This window comes from Rhipicephalus microplus, chromosome 7 (genome assembly GCF_043290135.1).
Source record: "Rhipicephalus microplus isolate Deutch F79 chromosome 7, USDA_Rmic, whole genome shotgun sequence".
In the NCBI taxonomy this organism is placed as follows: Eukaryota; Metazoa; Arthropoda; class Arachnida; order Ixodida; family Ixodidae; genus Rhipicephalus; species Rhipicephalus microplus.
In genome coordinates, this window is record NC_134706.1 from 50,865,840 (window position 1) to 50,884,941 (window position 19,102).

General features: G+C 44.5%; 1 protein-coding gene and 1 long non-coding RNA gene across 5 annotated transcripts in view; one reads left to right on the forward strand and one right to left on the reverse strand.

Moving 5' to 3' along the window:
- Positions 1-19,102, forward strand: part of LOC142767455 (uncharacterized) — a 326,266-nt gene that overhangs the window by 245,234 nt on the left and 61,930 nt on the right. The window lies entirely within an intron of this gene.
- Positions 1-19,102, reverse strand: part of LOC119179754 (putative sodium-dependent multivitamin transporter) — an 84,604-nt gene that overhangs the window by 62,111 nt on the left and 3,391 nt on the right. Inside the window, exon 1 of one of the 2 annotated variants that reach the window (XM_075869155.1) lies at positions 13,402-13,662. The exons of the other annotated variant lie outside the window; for it this stretch is intronic. The gene's annotated coding sequence lies outside the window, so the exon portion shown is untranslated. Of the gene's footprint in view, positions 1-13,401; positions 13,663-19,102 lie in introns of those variants that run through there. 2 annotated transcript variants of the gene reach the window in all.

Genomic DNA, 19,102 nt, shown 5'->3' on the forward strand with positions numbered 1-19,102 from the left:
ATTGGCTCCATTGAAACGCAACTGCCACGACCGGAATCGAACCCGCGACCTTCGGGTCAGCAGCCGAGCATTCTGAAGCCACTGATCCACCGGGGTGGATGAGGTGCATATCTAAATATAAATGCGCTACAGCTTACTGGCATTGACCAATGCAAGCAAAACAAGCCTACGAACGTTACATAGTGTTAAGTCTCAGGCACTCCGGTTTTGCCTCGGCTTTCCTCGTAGTGCGTCGACAATGGTTACTATAGCAATCGCCGGTGACCACCTCATCACGACACATATAGACGTTGACGCACTCACGACACATATAAGGCATATTGCTCGGACACCCTGCCACCACCTAGCCTCTTTACCAGCAGACAGACCAAGTTCGTCGTTTTGCCAAACGGTAAGCACATATGGTGACTCTTCGCCAACATGCTTCACACCCACAGCCAGGCCTTCGACTCCTGCTTGGTGCCTGACTCAGGCTAACATCAGGGTAACTATACCTGGCATCCAGAAAAAAGCAGATATGTCGTCACCTGCTCCTAGGCAGCTTGGTCTACTCTTGTTATACGAGACGTATCAAGGCTGTATACACGTATACACCGACGGCTCTGTTTTACAACAGAGTTTAACGGCATCATTTGTTATATCAATAAAAGACACGACAAGAAAGTTCAAGACCTCCCACTTTACGACATCAACGGGAGCTCTCCGTGCCGCATTGCAATTCATCGGCAATCAACAGCCACAAAATGGGCAATTTTCAGTGACTCAAAGGTGGTTCATGATGATACGGGGCGCGAAACAAACGACACACAACAGAGACGAAGTGTCGTTTGTTTCGCGCCCCGTATCATCATGAACCAGCACCAACTCGCCCAACTTTTCACTTTACTGTTTACTCAAAGGTGGCACTGCAATCCATTCTATCACCTTTACGCCACGGCCCGTACGAACAGCTGATATTCCAGATTGCAGAAAATACTCATCATTTCATTGAGAAAGGGCATGAAATGGCCTTTTAATGGCTTCCAAGTCATTGTTGAATAATTGGCAATGAACGGGCCGATCAAGCTGCCCATTCTGCTCATACTCAAAGCGATCAAATATCGATTCCGCTCTCCAGAGCTGACACTGCACGGAAACTCCGCATGCTTGCTTGCAAGCAGACCACGTCGCAATAGAACGAGTCACATCTCACCCATGCACAGAGTTGGGTCTAAGGTACACCCAACTCTGTGTTCGAATTCCTCCGGAATTACGCCGACGAGACGCTACTATGCTGCGCAGATTGCGGTCAGGCGTCGCATTTACCAATCCGTACTTGTTCCGCATAGGAATGGCTGACGCTGCTGCATGCGACCATTGCGGCAGTGACGAAACAACTTGGCACATTCTGTGTTAATGCCCACAATACTGCTCGCGGAGACAGTCACTCTGCAATGCAGTAGACGTACTAGACAACCGGACTCTTTCGGAAGAAAGAATCCTGCGCTACCGACAGGACTTTATGTCGCAGAAGAAGGATGTGAAGGCGCTCCTGCGCTTCTTGCGTTCAACTGGCCTGCCAAACGACTGTGACCGGAACTCCCTGAATGTGTACGCATGTGAATTTTTTCTAATTTATTTTATATCTCTCTATTTCTAAGCAGCCACAGATCGGGTATCCTTTGGCCCCAGGGCAGCCCGGCTGACGTGCTCGCGGGCAGCGGCGTGAGCCGTTTCATTCCCTGTAGACCCTCGTGTCTAGGAACCCAGATTACGCAGGTATATGGAAGTGAAGGGCTTCGATGTTGCAGGATATTAATTGCGTCGGCTGAGACGCGGCCCTTCACGTAATTCCGGCAAGCGGCTTGCGAGCCAGTGAAAATCACCGCGGCGCCTTTACATGTGGTGGTGGCGAGAGCAATTGCCGCTTCTTCTGTTGTGTCTGAGTGGCGTGCCTTGACTGTGGCCGATGCTAAATTTCGGCCTTGAGAGTCGACGACGCTGATAGCATACGCGTTTCTACGGGGGTACTTGACCGCGTCACTAAAGCAGGCGTTCGGGTCTTGCCTGAACTTTCGTTGCAAAGCTTCTGCTGTAGCCTTTCGTCTACCTTTGTGGAATGTGGCGTGCACGTTGCGTTGGATAGACGCGATGGACTGGGACTCTCGAACGTCTACCGGGATGCGCGTATTCCGGTCCGCATCCGCAAAGTATGAATTGCTGTAGTTGAGATACCGGAGTACCGACCTCCCAGTGGGCGTGAGCTTGAGTCGTTCCAGCTGGCTGTTCTTGTGAGCCTTCGCGAGCTCTTGCCACGTGATGTGGACACCCATCTTAAGAAGTTGTGAAGTAGAAGCCATGAGTGGTAGTCCGATGGCCTTTCAAGAGTGGTAGTCCCATTGCCTTTCTTATCACAGCATTAGGTTTTTTCATTCCTGCAGTTTTTCAACAGAGGTATGACATCGCGTACGTGACGCAGCTGGTGAGCAGAGCTTGCATTATTTGTAGGAGATTCGTGGCTGCAGAGATGGAGGTAGTTGAAAACACCTACTCGTCGCTAGTTCAACACTACAAGCTGGAGTCACGGGCGTACCCTCCACCCCGTCCAAGACTAACCAAAGAAGAGAGCGTGATTTAGATTTTCAGATGCCTACAAAGCAACACTTACATACATGGCATAGTAATGCACCGCCTCTACCAGATGACACATGGCTACATGTTGCCGCTCCGCGGCGTACCAGCCACTCTCGCACACTTGCTCCTTGAATGTCAGTGCCACGAAAACCACGACGTGCAACTGGAGCGGGACCAAGCCCCAAGAATAAACGAAGAACACCTAATGGAAACGTGGGAGGGCAAGCTCGTCCTCGACGACCCGGAAGACCAGTGACAACTCGTCACCAGGGCCAAGAGGGCAGTTGAAGCCAGAGGGTACCTGGACTAGGGAACCCTGCCACCTTAGGGTGACACCCGGCCTCACTCGGAACACTGTTTTCTAAATAAACGTTTATTTCTCTCTCTCTCTCTGTCTCTATCCTTTTTCCGACCCTTTCCCCCACTCCTGTACAGGGTAGCTTACCTCCTCCTGCTTGCCTCCATCAAGTCGTCTAGATTGCGAGCGTTTGGGCGGAATTTCGAATTCAACTCTCCAGCCATGGGCGATAACTGGTGACTTCAATGCTCACCACTGCTTATGGGGAAGCTCCCGGGTCAACACTAGAGGTAGACAATGTCTTTCGCTTGTGAATGTGAACTTATCCTCGTGAATGACGGCAGCCCTACTTATCTGCGTGGATCGGCCTATAGTAGTTGTCTGGCCCTCACTTTCGTCTCACCCACGTTTGCCAGAAGAGTGCACTGGTTTTTGGATCTGGAAACAAGGGGTAGTGACCACATCCCAACATCATTGAAGATTGACGGTTTTCCAAGTATCAAGTCCCCTGGAGCCGTTCAGTGGACCGATTGGCAAAATACAAGTTAATCATGGAAGACTATCTTGGCGGCTCACCCTTCAACCTAGAGGACGCAATGAAAAGTGCCCTGCAGTCCGCCGCGCGTTCGCTTCCGGTGAGGTCATCTCGCAGTGATATGGGCATTTAACTTGAGAAACTCCGAGCAATTTGTCTTCGCGCAGACGGACGTTATTGTCGCACGAAGTCATTTGATGATCGGAGAGTGGCCAAACGCACACAAACGATAATACAACGTCACATAGACAACTGGGACGAAGACACCCGACTGTTCTGTATTCTCACATGTTCCCCGAATGGAGAGTTCATTTTCAATAGAAGAACTAAAAGCTGCGCTTCCTTTGTGTAGACATTCTTCAGCGCCAGGACCTGATGGCATCATTTACCACGCTTTGTGTCGCCTAGGAGATCAAGCTTGGAAGGCACTCTTGCCGCTATACAACGGTTCCTGGCAAACTAGCATGGTTCCACAGAAATGGAAGTCAAGTCACCTGATTCCACTTCTCAAGTCACCTTTCAACATTTCCTCTAACTGCGCGATCACTCTCGCAAGCTGTGGGGGAAGTTGTGGAAAGAATTATTTTAACGCGTCCGGAATGATACTTAAACAAAATATATCCAGATGCCATGTCCGGGATCAGACGGGGCCGCTAATCAATTGACAATGTAGTTTACATGGTGACGTAAGTAGAATACCAGAAGGCCTGAAAACGGTTATCTGCTGCTCTGTTTCTTGACGTTAAAGGGGCTTACTACAATGTCACCCACGAAGTTATTCTCAGCGCATTAGAAAGAATAGGACTCGGTGGCATGATATATATGTGGGTTCTGAGCTACCTACAGAATAGGTCACTTCACGTGCAGACAGAGAATGGCCCGACACCCGAGTATTACTGCAGCCGAGCAGTCCCGCAAGGCGGAGTGCTTAGCCCGACGTTGTTCAACCTAACACTCATTGGACTAGTTGGCAAGCAACCAAGCAGCGTATGACTTTCCATTTATGCTGATGACATCTTTGTGTGAACATCATGTGTGACTCGACTTCAACTTTGCGCTCGACTTCAGAAGGCAACATCAGTGACATCACACCACCTACATAAACAAGAGCTTGAAATCGCAAGTGGGAAGTGTGCAGTCGAGGCTTTCACCAGAAAGCCAATGTCCGCTTACAGCATATCAATTAACGGACAATTGGTGTCATGCAGCCGGACTCAGGGGTTCATGGGAGTCATAATCGACCGAAACCTGCCTTGGACCCCACACGTAAGCTACGTGAAAAATCGGCTGACCGCCATTCGTCACTTGTTCAGGTTCCTTGCTGGAAAAGTTAGGGGTGTCTGTCGAGTCTATGCTACAGCTGTACAAGGTATTATTTATTGGATTCCTGTGGTACAGCCTACCTGTCATACCTAACACGTGCCAAACTAACCTGCGCCCGCTCCAAAATATCCAAGTCCAGGCTCTCATGATATGCCTTGGTTTACCCCACTGTGCAACGACGGTTGAAATCATTGCCATTGCACAGGACTATTCAATTATGACGCACATCACCATTGAAACGATGCTTACGTACCTCAGGCAACATTCTAGGAATCACTTTCACCACTTGGAAACCATCACAACTGAGAGGCCTCGCACAAAATTGAGTACAATTGTCTGTGCGCATCGTGCATCATTTACGTAAAGTTTTACGCCTGCGGAGAGATCGGTGTATCCTCCGTGGTGCCTGACATTTCCGCATGTACGTCTTTCAATTCCAGGGATACAGAAAAAAATCAAATTTGCCTTCGTCAGCCCTTAAACAATTCAGCTAGCACCTCTTGCACGAAATGTGCGATAACCACGTGCACAAATACACCAATGGTTCAATCACAGCGTCTGGTTCTGGTGGTGCGATGGTGATTCCAGCTAGAGGAATCACTGTGCGAATCAAGCTGCCACACGTCACTACGTCTACGACGGCAGAACTTGCTGCTTTGCGTGACACCCTAGAGAACATCAAATCCCAGATTCCGAGTAAATGGGCTGTGTTTCCCGACTTGAAACCGGTCTTAGAGGGCATGCAGTCAGTCCTTTGACGTGGTCCACGAAAAGTTAGTATACGAGGTTGTCAAGCTTCTCCACCACGTCACAGAACTAGGCCACCAGGTCCATTTACAATAGCTACCTGGTCATTGTGGGATCAGTGGCAAAGATTCCGCAGACAACGTGGTTCGCACATCCCACGAAGAAGAGCACACCCTTCCAATTCCTTTGTCAAGGATAGATGCTGCAAAGAAACTTCGTGACTTGGCACGTAGTCTGTATTTGCTGGAGTGGAAAACCCCAAGCATAGACATACGAGACTCTACGAAATAAACCCTCGACTTGAGCTACGACCTCCATCCGGGTATACGTCGACGTGAAGCTTCGCTTTTTTGTCACCTTTGGTTGGCTGTTGCCTTCACAAAAGCATATACAACCCTCATTGGATTGACCGACTATGCGGAATACGACGTCTGCGGCACCGAAGAAGACATCGACCATCTCCTATGCTGTTGCCCTCGATTTGCCTCTGAAAAACAGAAGCTTTCTGACGGATTGCGACAATTGGACGATCGGCCACTCTCTATGCAGATGCTAGTGGAGCACCGTCCTTCTCTTTCGTCGGCTTAAAAGGCAGTCAAAGCCGTCTTGTGCTTTTTGAGTACTACAGGCCTAAGTGAACATCTTTAACATTTATGTAGTGCCGCCGCTGCATACGCGTAAGCCCATTGACTGACATTCCCTTTTTTCTCTATCTCTTCTCTTTCTTCTCTCTCTCTTTTCTTTATACTGCCCCTTCCCATTCCCCCAGCGTAGGATAACAAACCCTGCATGTGCCTGGTTAACCTCCCTGCCTTCTCTCTTGTTCTTGTCCTCCTCCTTGCATCTTTCTGTTTATGTATATTTCGATGCTATCAAATTTCAGTGCAATTGCAGTAGCTGATTAACTAGTGACCTCCATCTCAAAAGCGCAATGCCAAGAGATTGTTTCCTTTGCGTTGTTAAAGTAGACCTGCGTAAATATTTTAACCAGGACATTAAAAAACAACGTAGGATAGGTGCCATCGTGTGTCGCTGTGTGTTTGCTACACAAGTTCGCACTCGTTTGCATTCATTAAAAAAGATCACCTTCATATCTACAAAGTGAATGATGTTACAGTAGCTTGCTTGGAGATTATCGGCTAACCCGCGAAGGATGCCTACATATTCCTCTATTATAAGTTATAGAGAAGTGATTGGTTTTATTGCAGGCGCGCCCACTTCACGTATGCTTGGCTGGCCCACAGCGCCGTTTTTGTTTGACGGCAAGCTCTCTTCGATGCTGGGCTCTCACCGCAAATCATTGGCGGCGAGGCCGAGCTGCAGCTGCATTGCGAGCCCGTCGTGCTGCTGACTCCTAACATCGGAATACATTTCCTGAATTACGTTGCCGTAAGCCAGATTCAGAGACAATCACCCGAAAAAAACGATCCTTTTTGTGCGTTTTTACGACGTAGAGAGTAAACATGCACAGATGTTTCGAACATTTGAGAGGAGGTGACAACTTGTAAAAGCCAGAATGTCAAAGGTTCCAAAGAACAAGAATGAGCTACATCAATTAGTACTTGCACATATTGTCATAGCTTGATAGGGTCTATATGACATGCACCACAGGGAACGCCGTGCACGTAGATGGTTTTTCTTATTTAAATTCATAATTCCGACGCAACCTATACACCTATACTGAAACAAGGAATAGAAGAAACGCTGCGGCAAAATGAAAGTGCTCCGAAAACAGTTAGTGTTCCGGCTTGTGTGTGGAAACATTGTCCTCTTAAAAGATCTTAGCTTGATCATCGAACCATCGGTTTTCACGCATAGCTTGCACTCGTACAATCTCGAAATAAGCATCAGGTCTCAGCTGTGCAAGAGTACGGGGCGTCAAGTGCCAGTTCAGCCAGCGCGAATGCAGCAAATGGCTGGCCGAAATACTCGCGAAAGGTCCGTGTCCCCATGGAAAAAAAACATGCGACAGACAGCATACGTCATACGCGTCCACATTCCACAGCCGTTTAATGACACAAATGATCTTACAACGACCTATAGATCTACAGCGACCTATAGCAGTATAATGATCAACCGATGTTTTGCATGTGCGTTGGGATCACAGCAGCTGGCAATAAAGATCGCGTTTTCGACGTTAGTTGCAGCACGGCTACTTATATGGCTCAGCTGACGTTACTGCAAAAGTTCCGAAAGCTATACTCACGGTTTTGTCAAGAAAAGTCCCCAAATTTACGCTCCAAATGTAAATTTGTGAGACCAAAGGACGCGCGATAACGTTGTCGGGAATCTTGCCCCAAGCTAGTTTGAACTGTTCATGAATTAAGCTTAGAAATTTGCAAAGGTCGTGCAGTGTTGTATGCACTGTCAAATAATTCTTGGCTCAAACCGTTATGTTTGTTGGCTCAAACCCATGTTTGTTCCGTTTCAGACTAGTGCGTACTATATAGAACATGCTTCTTGCACAGATCTTTCTCGCGCAGCATTTTGGGACAGCCCTTGCAAATAATGTCAAGGTCTGCTAAGAAGTATTATTCGTCTATACGTTGACGTAATTATTTAAAATCGTGCGTACCGTACGGTGACGTTCCTGGTGAATACAAAAAAAAAACACTGCATCACCATCGTCGCAAGAACTTCGTTTTTTTTTTTTTGAGTTGTCTGTGTGCTTTGCGAACGAACGAGGAATGAAAAAATAAACACTGAGCCTCTTCGGTAAATGAAGTGCGTGAGGTCAGAGCGTGTCTATGAGCAAATGCAAACTTAATTATGTTGCTAAATCGACTTAGCGGAATAAGTGCAAGTGTTATTTTTCAGTATATTACTGTGGCCTAGTAAACAATATGGATCGCTCCCGGCAATTCTTCAATTGAGATGTAGTAATTATGAGCTGAAGAAAAAGAAAAGTAAAAGTTTCACCCTGAAGGCGCAGCAATCAATGCAATACTTGAAACAAGTAAAACATTATACATAATTGGGTAAGGCAAAAATAATAAAACACAAAAAAAGGGAACAAGGCAAGTGCTGGTTGAACAAATGAAAATTTATTTGAAAGAATGTGTAAATGAAAATCCGTAGCTCAGTACATTTTATATCTATTAGATGGAAGCCCTTGTACATTTTATATTCAATTAGCCTGATGCTGATGCCAAATGGATGTAAAATGTACTATCTGCTTAGTCCGTCAAATTACTTATGTCATTGTATAAGACTCGAAAAGCAATGCCTGTTCATGCACTGCTGGTGTTTGCAATTGGGCATACTTCTTAAGCGAATAAGGTATTGCATGCATTGCTAGTATCTGCGAGGTTTAGGGTCCGATTAGGCGCACCTCTGCAAAACACTGCTGCAAGAAAATACGGCCACTCCAGTGAGCTAAGTGATTTGCCGGCTGTCATAAAGAACAAGGAGATAATAGAATTATTCTGGAAACAACCGAGTAATAAAAACATCTACGTCAATATCAAGCAGAAGAAATGGGCATGGGCCGGGACTGAAGTGCGAAGATTCGATAAACGCTGGTCATTAGCAGTGCCACACTGAATTCCCTGGGATGGCAAGCACGCGAGTGGCATGCAGCGTTTGGTGACCTGGTGAGATTAAGAAATTCGTGCGTATAATGTGCCCGCAGCAAGTAGAAGACCGGGGTTGATTGGCGAGACATGGGAAAGGCAATTCCCCAGCATGGGACGTAGTCACAATAATAAAGACGATGGGGAAAAGGTCACAAATGCAAAGTGTGTTGTGTTAAGCACGTGATAAGGTATGAGCTATCTTTTTATCTCCTCCTGAGATGAGCCCACACGGCGACATGCTGCAACTCACTGTACGACTGAACTATATATTCAGCCTTCAATGCCGGACGACGGAGTGCGACGGAGATGGCAGGCTTGTTATCTGTGATTTTGTCCTGCTAATCTGCAATAATCACACGCTTTTACTCGCACCTTGAACGTATGAGGCGCAAGGTGTTGTTATCCATTTGGACTTTATACGCAACATGACGGTGATGGCGAAAACGTCCACCGACAGTGTCAATAATCTGTCGACCAACTCGAATACCACGCCTGAAAGAAGGAAGCCACAACTTTAGAGCCATTTGCACGATGCCATTCTGCATTTGCCACAATGGGTGGTAGTCTTTTCGCAACCCCCCCCCCCCCAAACCACCCACACTTCTTACGTCACACATCGACGGCAGACGAAAAGTCATGAAATGTCAACGCGCGAATATCTCCAGGTTAAGAATTCCAGTGTTCCATGGTATTTACTAAGCGCCATTAAACATATGAATTCTAGTTTGACATTTTTAATGCGTAACTTTGTGAGTGGTGCGCATGGTCGAACGACAAGTAGCTTAGTTCTTTTGTTGAAACAACTTTAGCTTGATGCGTTCTATATTGTGCGCACTATGTTTTTGTATTTGAAAGATTGGTACTATTTGCCGACGTGACCCGTGATCTTTGTGACCAAAGAAAACATGACCTACTAGCTATCTTATGCTCCTCGCTTTGCCTGAGAGAGACAAGTACTTTGCAACGCCCTGTGATGACAAAACAGTCAGCCACGTTCCCTACATGCTATGAGAACTCTGTTCGCATCTATTGTTAGCTCACAAGAAAGTGAGGGCACTCGTGCAGATTAGGAACGACGGGCTCAAGCAAACACTTATGACGTGGGGTGGAATATTGAGCGCTGCAGTGAATTGACTACATGCTTCCTTTTTTTCATCTCCTTTCCCTAATACTTTGTTCTCTTTTCCTAATACCCTAATGTAGGGTAGCCCACCGCCAGCTTGTCTGTGTAATTTCCCTGTCTTCTACCATTTTGTTTCATTCATTCCCTTATTAGCCAGTCTCAGTCAAGGTCCTCAAGGTGAACCTTAGTGGTTTTACTTTTCCCTTTTTATTGTATATCTTTTCCACTCCACACGTGTATACTATAGGCACGGTCATTGTACCACTTGTATCAGTGGTGGTCTGGAGCTGCTAATACGCATTTTCATGGATACGTTCACGCTTATATATCCGTTCTTGTTAGCATATCTTTACTCTGCCTGATATGAGCATGTATATTTAAACGGCAATGTTTCTGCACATTTCATTCTGTTGAAGCTCGGACTCCGAGCGAAACATCAATGAAATGCTTCGTACTCGCGTCTGTTTCACTTCATATATATACATGGGATATGGCACAACGGGAGCGTTGTCAACAAGGATCAATATAAATATATTTATTTCCCCAACAAGGATAAATATATTTATACAACGCTCCCGTTGTGCCATATCCCATACCTTCACGAAGACTAACTGGCCCATTGAATTATTACTCCCACATATATATATATATATATATATATATATATATATATATATATATATATATATATATATATATATATATATATATAAGGGAAAGAAGTGTATATCTAAGGGCTCGTTTTTTCGTGTTTTGACACAATAATAATGAGATCTAACAGAACAGACAGTAATGCCAAGGAATGTACAGGGGAAGTTGTTAAACCAATGGAATTGGTTCCATTGGTTTTAATAACTTCCCCTGTAAATTCCTTGGCATTACTGTCTCTTCTGTTAGATCTCATATATATATATATATATATATATATATATATATATATATATATATATATATATATATATATATATATATATATATATATATATATATATATATATATATAGGAAAGAAGTGTATACTTAAGGGCTCGTTTTTCTGTGTTTTACATAATATTAATGAGATCTAACAGACAATAATGCCAAGGAAAGTATAGGGGAAGATATTAGACCGAATGGTAAGGTAAATGTGAAGAAAAGTGGGTGAAAAGATAACTTGCCGTGGGCAAGTTATCTCGGATCTGGCCCATGGCAAGTTATCTTTTCACCCACTTTTCTTCATATTTACATTACCATTCAGTCTAATATCTTCCCCTATACTTTCCTTGGCATTATTGTCTGTTAGATCTCACATATATATATATATATATATATATATATATATATATATATATATATATATATATATATATATATATATATATATATATATATATATATATATATATATATATATATATATATATATATATACACATATATATACTATTCGCACCTGTTAGCGTGTCCCATTACCACAACTATATTCGGGTTGGCACGGTGAACAGACGTAAGGTTTTACAATGAAAAAGGGAGCACAAAACACCCTGAATATTTTGACCACACGTTTCCTTTTGGAATTGTATGTGCAGCAGCAGTAGTTTAATATAGAGCATTTTGGATCGCAAGTCATCCAGAATTCTCGGTCAACCTGTATACCTAAGGTCATGATGAATGGCTCTCAATATTGGCGTACCCTAGGTGTTATTCAACCTCGCACTCTTGTCCCAGATTTTTTTTTAATTTTGCATGAGTAGATGCGTACACATACAAAAACATGGTACTAACAAACTTCGCTAAAGTAATATTATGAAACCTTCTGGTCCTCCATTCCTGCCTCACTTCAAAGAAAGATTCAGTTCCGCCAGATGAGCAGATGTTTTATCGAGGAAGACCTGCCGAGTCCCGAGTTGTAGCTAATTACGTAGTTAATAAGTCGTGAACGTCTAACCCTGCTTTATTAATGTTTGGTTGGAGTTGCGCAATAAAACAAGGGCGCCAACAGCATCTCGGGCTTCTAGCATCATTTATGACGTCCGCAGCAAGCGGCATTTTCATATGGGTCAATCCACGCCAAACGTTCCAGCCATTTAGGCGACCTTCTCAAATATATTCGAAAAAAAAATTGTGCTGATTCTGCAGTGAAAACAGTGAAATGGTGGAATATTTCCGAGAAAAAAAAACTTTATGATCACATGCCTGCCTTCTGAACTTTCCGGAATGTCTATTGGGTGTTGTTCTTTCTCTACCGAATTTGGTCTACATGTTCAGTAAAAGTTCTTAAGAAGAAGAAGAAAGTTCTTATGCAAGAAACTCAGTAATATTACTGCAATTTTACAAACATCTACGTCTCCAAGAATTTAGACAAAATGCGTTATGCTTACACTTTCAGTATTGAAATACTGCTCTTTTTAGGAATATCTGAGTAGTGAATACATAGTTAACTGAAAGAAAAAACATATTTTTAGATCTCCCAAGTAACTCAACTTTCGCAAAATCGTCATATTTGCCCATATTTCTACGCGAATTGCCCCCTGTGGTGGTCCAACTAAATATCATCTATTTACTTGAATCGAAAACAAATAAAGAGTTCTTTTCATTTGGCAAATATTATCATTACAATTTTTGTTTTAATGAAGAAAAACGCTTCAACTTTCGCATTAGCGCCTATCTTCCCATTTGGTCATACGACAGCTGCCGCATTGAAATTCCGCATTTCCGTCAACGGGAAAGTTCAGAAATTTTTTTGAACTTTCTATTCCTGGTTGGTGCCCTGGTTTCGCCACTATACCTTTAGGTCGGACTTGGTGGAAGTTCTTGCTCATATCCCTAATTCGTCTGTCTCATACGTCTCGTATCTGCAAACTCAATCACGACAAATTTGTTTCCTATAACTGGGCGGTGAACTCATTCAATTCATGTATCGTTGTTTGACAGCTAAAACACTGACGGTCACGAACCAGACACATCAACACACTCTCGTGATGTTTTGCAGACTTTGAGCTTGGCGGTAGGACCACCATCTTCCGCAAAGAAATAAACAAAAAAAACAGTGTCACTTGCACAGATGGCTGAACAGCCGTACAGCTTTCCGCGATCGACGCCAATCAGAGCTCTGTTGTGCCGTGCGGAAAGTGTCAGCAGCGAAGAGAACACTGTTGCTACTGTGAATTCTTACACAAAACAACAGGCGAGTGCTTGCTTCTACTCACCTGAAAGCTACTTCGTATCCGTACGTTGGGGTTATGTGCCGAGTCACCTCGCAAACTCCTTCAACCATGCTTTTTCTAGGCTCACTTATACGTTGTAGATCCCACTGTCATCTTGACGAGGCAGTCACATGGCGTTATACATGCTTGTCGAAACTACGCACGGCCCTGGTCGACGTGAATCGCGCCGCTAAGGCTGAATGGACTGCCGTCGCCGCATTATTTTCGGAGCCCATTCGCGGGGCGCTTCGGCAGCCAGCCAACGATGCTGCCTCAGAGACGTCCACAACGAAAACTGAGCGCCTCGGAGGCGCGGCCTACAGACCCATGTCTCCTTTAACTTTCCACAGATGGCGGCTAATGCCTGCGGGCTTGTGGGACCTGCCAACTTCCTTCGGAGTCGTTGGGGGTGTACGCAACACAGCTATCGATCTCGGCTCGTATTTATGGCTCTCTGTGAAGTGCTGCGAAAGACGACTCCGCTTAACAAATGTCCTACAGGGACATTACCTTCATTGTTTTTTTTTGTGTAAAACTAGGAAATTGTCCTTCAGAAGATTCCAGGGTGCAGCGATACCTTGGCTCTCTTTTTATTCGCATTATTAATTATTACTTAAGTACTAAGTGCTGGCTAACACGTGAGCAACGCGAGCACATTGCGTCTTCGCAAATTTGCAGTCGTGGCTTGAAGTATTCGTGCTTGCCTCTAGTCAGCGCTTTTGATAATAAAAAAAATGCCCAAGCGAAAATATAAACAAAGGAACAGCACCATTTTAAAGCAACACTGTTGTCGTGATTCTTTCACCTAGGCTGCGATTGTTTAGCCCCTTGTGGTTAAACTCGTTATACTGGATTGTTATAGTGTTATCTCACTGCTTTAGTGGTATGTTCTCAGTCGTATTCATATTGTTTGCTTACCGCCCTCCTCTCACAATATCCGTTGAGTGAATTGTGCAGTGTTTGTTATTAGTGTAGAGCACAATTTTTTTCAGTGGGGAGAAGATATTTCTACCTGCGCACGCGGTGCACTCTCATATCCCATTTTCTTCTTAAGCACACGTAATTCGGTTTTACTTTTACCTATATATTTAGTGCCGCCGGACATGTATATATATATATAAGCAGTTCGAGATTGCGCTTGCCCTGCACCCTTCCGTGCATGTGTAACTGTTTTTTTTTTAAATACGAAGCATTTCTAGCAAACGTCGGCCACTTTTAACGTATTTATCTCTCTATCAAGCCGCTCATGACTTGATGCTTTCCTGGCCATTTCGTTATTGGAAAGTATGTCGGATTGAGCATGACCTAATACGACTTTATGATGAATATAAATGGCAGGCCATAACATCAAATTCCTGACACGAATGTCATCGAAGGCATGATCTACATGTCATTGTCTTAGTTTCTTGCGACCGTTTCTTTCACGTCAGATATAACAAAATTGCTATTGTTATGAGAAGGATCCAGAGATGGCGCAACCATCACCTGCAGTGTCAAGTCACACGCTGCTTCGGAATTCTCCGCTTCCTCCAGTGTTTACGTTCTCCTTCTTCTTCTCTCTGAACTCGGAGCTGAAATATCAAGTTGCGCCTGGCCCTCCGGTTCACGACCGCTCCCCCGCCTGCGAACACTCTCACTCTGCATTCCTACCTCCCTGTAGCCATACCTGTTCCTGTACACCAACGATTGTTAAACTCATTTAATCCCCATTAACAAAAGCCCGGTGTTTATTCGGCCTCTTGCATAACACATAGCAATGCAGCTGTGACGTGAGATCACTCTATGACGAACATAAGAGCATTTAACATGGAAGTCCTAACTGGCATGCCATGGGTAGAATGATATACGGGTGCTCACGGCCGTTCAGATAAACGAACGTGTGCCAGAACTGATACGACGAGGCATCTCTGCATGACAAACGGGAATGACAGGCGGTAACACGAAAATGTTGATTAGGATTTGTGGGGTTTAACGTCCCAAAACCACCATATGATTATGAGTACTGTTGATAGCATTTGTTGACATGCATTTGTTGACATGCAAATGTTGACCTACATTTCATGTATAACATATATATATCACGGCCATGGTGCACTCACGGCCTATATATTTCTAGTTTTGCCTGTACGAAATTTGGCTTGGCGTGACGTAATTGCAGTGACTCTATGACGAACATTATTGGTAGGTCGGAAAATGAAAATCGGGCCATGCATATTATGTACAAGGTCACTATAACATGCCACACTCATGGTGCACTGACGGCCGTCTCGCGAGTTTGACATGTACGAAATTTGCTACTGCGTAACGTGACTGCATGACGAACATACATGACAGGTGGTAACATAAATATATGACATGTATGTAACGTGCAACATGATTTTAAGGCTACGCTCTTGGGTCGCATGCAGTTATTTCGCTAGATTGACAATGAACTGCTGTATAGCGCTAACTTCCTGGACGGGAGACTACAGAATACGCCGCACAAGCCCCCTTGTGTGTCACATTTTCTGGTCTCTCGTCTCTGAAGTTAGCGCTATATAGAAGTTCAGTGAAGTACCAACTATCCCAAACTAGCACCTTGAGAAGCGTGACATTGCCGAATTAGGTATTGCGTGAAGTTACTTCGATGATCATAATGACAAGTAGCAACATGAAAATCATGTCGTGCACGTCATGTACGGCGTGACTCACATGCCATGCTCATGGTGCGCTCGCGGCCCTTTCGCTAGCATGACAAGCACATTTTTTTGTATTGCGTTACTTGACTGTATGGTTAGCAAAAGCAAGAGGCGGTAACAGGATAATCATGACACGCATGTCACGTATGACATGACTCACACTCCACGCTCATGATGCACTCGTGTTCGTTTGTCTATATTTACACGTAAGATTTTTGTATTTCATTCGGTGAAAAGCTTCTTGCTGCTTCTTGGTACGACTGCATCTTGAGAAGCTTCTTGGTGCAAACGTATGTATCTATACAGACAGAATTATTGCTAGCTTCCTCAGCGTTGCACCTTACATGTATGTAACGCAGTATAGGCACACACGTAGGCACCCTAAACTTTATAGAAGTTCGCAGTTCTACCAGGCCCAAGAAACTCATTGCTGGTTTGGTTTCAAAGGACATTTACACTCAAGTTGGCAGCTGGGCATTCTTAAATCCGGCTGAACGTAGAGAGGTTGACGCGAATGTTTGCATTTATTGGCTTTCACGAGTTTTTACAAAAAAAATTCGACACCCCTGTAAAGAACATTTTGTTTGTATATGACTTTTCTTTTTCCTTATTTCGTGAATTTTATTAAATCAGGCGAAGCGCGGGAAGTTATTTTCTTGCGTTCGTAGCGCTTGCATCTGCTCTTTCTCGCCCCTGGCTCAGCGATATCAGAAGTTGAATGGCGCTCAGTTATCTCGCTGGATTCGCGTGTTCAACTACGGGAAAGATAAAGACAGCCAGTTGTTGCGGGCAGAGAACGGAAACCGCAATGAGCTACGCCGAAATGGTCGGCCATTAGTAGAAAATGGCTTAATCAGTCGGCACAGGTTTTTCGTGGCTCTGCGGTGTGCTAATCCGAAGATTTCTAGTTCCACGAATACTTTTCAGTGTTTCCTAAAAGCAACTGAAGAGCACAAGAATTTCGACCCATTATGTGAGCAAGCATTGATTTTTCATGAGTACATACGAGTAAACACGGTACTTTGCAAGCGTGACTAGATTGACAAAAGTGCAGTGTTTCACTAATTCATGATGATGGCAGCCAAGCTTTTGTCAGAAAAATACGTTAATTTAAAGGCTTGAATTCGAGCTAGATCAGCTAAATAGTGTTAGTTTCTTTCACTTTTGGCATGTAGTTCAATTGATATTAAGTATTTATGGGCGGCTTCTTGCTTGTAAAACTCTTGTAGCCATGATTTTCCAAATTTACGAATCTTTATTTTTGATAGAACCACTCAAAAACACGTGATATACTTAATGCTTCTAAAAATTATTAAAGAGAATGTCTATGAAGCCAACGTTTTGCGAAAGGCCCGTGTGCTCATATTTGGGGGCACGTTAAAGAACCCCAGGTGGTCAAAATTTTCGGAGCTCTCCACGACGGCACCTCTCATAATCATATGGGGGTTTTGGGACGTTAAGGCCCACATATCATTCAACGTTTTGGCAGAAGAACGTTTTTCCGTTAAGGCAACGATGTGCCCCTGACGAAGACAAGTCAACTTGCCGCCATTTCTAGCGACGTTCTTTCTCGAAAAACTTCTGATCGCTTCAAACCTCTCCGGGTCTCTGAACTTCAGTCTCGTCTGATACTCAAGTTCAAGCTATGCGCGCTGTCAGAACAAACGTGATTGAGCCAAATACGACGTGCCCTACTCGCGATCATTGATAATTTTCGCATTGTTTCTGGTATTATGGGTTCAATGTTTGCTCATTATGTCCGTATGTCAGTTGTAAATGATAGCTGCTTTTATAAATTGACATTTTCACATGACGTGTGTCTGTTTCTTTTTTTACAAAACGTTTGAAAAGAAGTTCATTTTATTTGGGCCGATTGAATTTCGTCTTACTGATTTTCATCTTTTTAGTAAATATGAACAAATTAAAAAGAAAAGATTTAGAAAATCTTAGGGCCAGATTGCCCAAGCGCCAAGCGGACCTGAAAGAAGGCACGAGTGAATTTCGCTGGCAAACGAAGTAAGGAAGGAGGGCTTCCACGGCAGCACTCTTCCTCTCAAATTTGTTCTTTCCCTCCACTTAAGGACCTCACCAGTGACGTAACGAAAACAATCACCTGCTTGTGATTTATTTATTTCTTCTACGATGCCCGGCAACCGCCAGTGGTTAAAGCGGCCCTGCCACTTCCGAGAGCGAAAACATGGAAGGTATAGGGAGTTCTCACCCCCTGGTTTTACTATCCAACCCTGTAGCTTCATTCGCGTTTATAAGTTCTTACTTGTTTACAAGTTGTCGAAGGAGTGTACTGAGTGTAGTTACTGTCATGGGTGCACAATTAGCGATCGAACTATACTGCACAGTAGAAAACATGAACAGGTAAGAGTATCACGAACTGGCCCATCGTCCACTTCGATTTGAATCACTAAACTGCGAGACTGTTCCTCTAGTTCTCGGGCTGGAATGCGGCGTGCGCAAACAATGATAACCTTGGTTCATGAACACAGGAACAGTTGAGAGAAACATACAGTGCACGACCGCGAGGTGCTGCCTCTGGACTTCGAGATTGCGGGAAGGAGCGCGCGCCCGCCGGGGGACCCTAGGAAACGATGTAACCACGGGCCGGTGGCGACGGAGAAGAAAGCACAAAGAATGACCGCCTGAAGGAGAGGCCCGGAGAGAGAGATATATATAGAGAGCAAAAGGAAGATCGGGAGGTTAACCGGATGTTGGCATCCAGTTTGCTACCTAGCACTGGGGGAGTGGGTAAATAGGGCACGAAAGAGGGGTTAGATAGAGAGAGAGAAAGAAAAAAACGCACGTGCACTCATGAGAAAACGAAAACATACACAGGAAGAGCGTTCTGGCTGCAACCGTTCAGAAAGGCCGGTCGATCGCAAAACGTGCAGAAGCGCTTTTAGGGCCTTCTTCTGTGAAGTTGCATCTTGTCGATATTGTAGAATTCTTCCCTCCGACAGAGGCTGATTATTTAGTTTGCTGAGTTGCTTGCAAAGGCATAGTTGTTGTCTACT